The 4341-nt window shown below is 42.3% G+C and overlaps 1 pseudogene; it reads right to left on the bottom strand.

Moving 5' to 3' along the window:
* Positions 1 to 2023: 2023 nt before the first annotated feature.
* Positions 2024 to 3583, bottom strand: LOC116420975 (annotated as a pseudogene).
* Between the last annotated feature and the right edge of the window lie 758 nt (positions 3584 to 4341).

Genomic DNA, 4341 nt, shown 5'->3' with positions numbered 1-4341 from the left:
GTTACTACTTTAATCTTTTGGGACACTGTGAATTAAACTTATATAAAGACAGTAAACTTAATAAATGCATATGTTTTGACTGCTCTACAGACTAGCTATTCCTATCTCTCACACTCTTTGGACCTCCTTTTTCCTTGAGACACAACAATATTGAAATTAGATGAATTATTAACACTACAGTAGCCTCTAAATGTTTAAGCTACAGGAAAAGTCAACTGATATGGTAAATTTCATTATTATCTTTATTTTTTAAAATTGCCACTATTACTGAAAATGTCAGTCAGCACAACCCTGATCAGTCAGCAGCCATCAAAATTGAGGCAAAAATATTTTGACTTGCTAAAGGCTTGGAAGATAATTAGCATTTTTTAATAATGGATAACTATTAAGGTACATACATTTTTTAGAAATAAGATTATTTCATACTTAATAGACCAGTATAATATTTACATTACTTTTATAAACTCTGAGAAACAAAAGCCTTGTGTGACTTGCTTTTCTGCAATATTTGCTTTATTGCAGTGGTCTGGAACTGAACCTGCAATATCTCTGAGGTATGCCTATACTGTAAAATATAGAGATCTCAGACTCCATTCAAAAATATATTCTTTTAGCAATTGAGACTTGTTCAAAACCATTATAGCAAACATTTGAATAGATGGAGGGCAATCATTTCCCCCAAATTAGCAGCTTGGGGAGAAGAGCAAGAAGGTTGTGTGTGTGTGTGTGTGTGTGTGTGTGTATGTTAAAATGGTAATTGTTTTCATTTATTTCATTTTGATCATTGAATATATTTTAAAATTCAGTTTCATTTATCAAGCATTCATTTAGCATTTACTATGTACATGTAAAGGTTCTAAGTGATATGGATGACACAGAAAAGCATAATAAAGTGTTCTTGACTTGGATAATTAAAGTTTCCTTAACATAAACAAGTGATGCAATTACATTAAAATGAAAGTGTATTATATCATAAATTCAATTTTAAAGGGGAAAAGAATTCTAGACAGTATCATCCCTACTACAGGGTTCAAGGAAATAAGAAATTATAAGGTGATGATATAATGAGTAGAAGTAAGAGAAATGAAAAGAAGAAATCATCTTATGGAAAAGAGAATATGTATGGAGACAAAAGCATTTTGTGGAATTGCATTTACTTTGGTGACTGGAAGTAGTATCAGGGCTGACTGAAAGACCAGATTTATTTTTTTTAGAAGAGTGATGCATGTATATTGGGATACTTGCCATTTAGGGGAAGGGTTGGGGAAAAGGGGAAGGGAATTGAAACACAAGGTTTTGTAGAAGTTAATGTTGAAAAATTATCCATACATATGTTTTGAAAATAAAAAGCTTTAAAAAGAAAAGAGTGATGCATGCTTTCTCTACCTTTATCATCAATATTGATGGAGGTGCTAGGATAAAACTTATTTCCTTGATGTTTGAGTTTTGTTTGGCTTTTCATTTGGACTTCATTGCTGACAATCAAATCAGTTTTTGCCTATTTGCATTTATAGTTATCTCCCTGAACCTTGATTTGAGAATTGGAAAAGTTAATTTAATTACTGGGGGGATGGAATAATTTAGTAATGAAGAATTGAAGGTTGCTGGTTTGCAAAATCTGCCCATTAGTACTAAGTGTAAGTAGCCTGTTACAATTTGCCAGTCAGAATTCTCTAATTTGCTATATTAGCAAAGGGAAGTCCAAAGTAATGTGTCTTTTGAACTCATACTTTGTAATAGGACAAAAAGATAATTAAATCATGATCATTTCTACCTGAAATCCACTGAAAAATTGAAAGGAATAAAATGAATATTGTTGGAATCCTAGTGTCAACTGAACTTGACAGTCTATTCTTGTGTTTGAAATCCAATGATTCCTGAAGATTTAAAAGTTCTTTTAACAGTCTCATTGTTAGCCATGCTCCTTCAGTGTCAGATGTTTCTTAAATCTTCTCCTTTGTTTTGAGGTTTTTCTCTTTTTCTGTTTCTCTCCTATGGACAAGGCGAATATGGCTCATTCACCCTAGAGGATAGTGGCCAGTTCTGTAGAGTCCTTGTCAGAGCCCGAGCTTACTGCTTCTTCCCTGATCACCTGCAGGGCTTTCTTGTTTTCCCGACGTTTTTCTTCATCAATAGGATACAGCCTGAAGACAAACAGACCCAAAAGGATGAGGCTGATGGGGACAACAGTCACCAGAATCTTCAAAGTGAACTTGACCGTTTCGGGTTGGGAGCAGCCCCTTGTCAAATAACCTGCAAAGTTGAGGCTGAGAGTAGAGATGCCCAGGGAGACACCAGAGGCAAATTTGGTGAAGAAGACGTAGAAGGAAAAGAAGATGGGTTCATGTCCCCTGGCGTTGGGCTGCTTTATATGGAAGTCATCAATCACGTCGGGCAGCATAGACCAAGGCAGGAGGAAGGCAGCGGCCACACTGACCCCTGCAGCCATGGCCACCACATAGGTAACCAGGTTTCTCTCCATCAGGGCAACTAAGATGAGGAAGGGGACAACTGACAAGATCCCCACATACACAGCCGTCTTCTTGCCAAACTGGGTCAGGAACCACTGCCAGATGGGTATGGTAAGAGTGGCTGAGAGCATGAAGGCCAGGAGCAGATTCTGAAACTCGTTCCGGAAGCCCAGGGTGTAGGTGCAGAACAAAGCAAAGTTCCCTTCTACTAGCATGAAAGCCAGAGAAGTGAATAAGAAGCCGGCAATGAGTTTGATATAAGGGCCATGGCTCATGACCAGTCGGAGCCCTTGGAAAAAAGAAGGCGGCTGCTCCTTCTTCTCACAGGGCTCTCTGTGCTCCTGCAACCCCAGAGACAAGATGACCGCACAGAGAACGTAGATGGAGGCGATGACTCCGGCAGCCAGAATGTAGGCCTTCTTTGTATCATTTAGGGAGCTGGTAGCATGTGTCCGATTCACCTTCTCCACAAGTGTCAGGATCTGGAATACAGGGAGTGTCCACTTTGCCCACAATTTGCCCCTGAATGGCAGCGCCCAGCACTGTGCCCAGCACTTCTACAGTCATCCGGTATGCTGTGGCTGAATCACGTTCACTCTGTTCCGTGCTGATAAACATGGTGAGGGCTGAGTATGGAACGTGGAAACATGTCACCAGTGTCTCAAACAGGCAATAAAAGATCAGGTACCACCAAGCCTGGTTCCTGGAAAAATCAGGAACGAACCAGATGAGAAAATAGGCGATCACAGCCAGTGGCGTGGAGAAGATTATCCAGGGCATTAGACGGCCCAGACGGCTCCAGGAAGATTTGCTGATGCAAAATCCTACCAAGGGGTCAGTGATGGCGTCCCAGGCACGGCCCACAAACAGAATGAGGAAGCAGAGAAGGGATCCACCTGAGCCACGTCCAGCAGGTAGATCTGAAGGAAGAAGCCCAGGGCACAGCCAGTGATCTGGTAGGGAGCACCCCCCACAGCATAGCAGAGCTTTCTGCAGATGGTCAGTTGTTTCTTCCCACCTTTCTGAGTCCGACGGTTCTCCTTGCCCTGGAGGATGCCCGGGGAGAGCAGCCTGATGGCTGAGCCGCTCTCTGCACCCTCGCCTTTGGCCATGGCCGAGATCCGAGCCGAGCTGGGGCGGCTGTATCCGCACTGGGCTTTGAATGAAACGGAGCGAAAGCAAAGCGCCTGGCGGCGGGAGCCGGCTACAAGCTGTCTGCCCGCCTGCTTTCTTTCTTTTTTTCGCCCGGTCGTGTGTGCGCTTATGTGAATGCTTCTCTACTCCAGAGGCTTCTGTCTCTGCTTTCTTCAGCCTCCAGCCAGCACCAAGGTAGAAGATACAAAGACTCTCTCTTGCCTCGAAGATAGGGCTTGTGGGTTCCAAGAGCTCTCTCCGACTCCAAGTAAATCTCTCTGGAGTTCCCAGAGTTTTCTAGTAACTCCTCAAGTAACTAACTCCAGTCAGTCCCACAAGAAGAAACTCTCTCAAGCTCCAAGAGCTCCCTCTATATATGTGATCTCCCAAAGGTTAACTCCGCCTTCTGGAGGGAGAGGGATTCTGGGTTATCTCCCAGAGTGCTCTATGGCCCTAAGGGAGGTGTGAATTCAGATCTCATACTAGCCCTGAGGTCTCCCAAATGTGTGAACTCCATTGAGTACTTAGATACTTATGAGCTCCCTAAAGGTATGAACACAAGCATTGTTTCCATCAGTATTAGCAACTTATCACCTTGTAATGATTCCCTCTAAGGTGTGAACCAATAAGCACTGAGTTAACACCAGGATTCTGACATCACCCTTGAGTTTTCACCTTGTTTCAAGTTGAGTTGACACTAAGATTCCAACATCTGACACTGAAGGAGACTGTTAAA

This window comes from Sarcophilus harrisii, chromosome 1 (genome assembly GCF_902635505.1).
Source record: "Sarcophilus harrisii chromosome 1, mSarHar1.11, whole genome shotgun sequence".
Classification (NCBI taxonomy): domain Eukaryota; kingdom Metazoa; phylum Chordata; class Mammalia; order Dasyuromorphia; family Dasyuridae; genus Sarcophilus; species Sarcophilus harrisii.
This window is presented reverse-complemented; position numbering and strand designations above follow the sequence as displayed.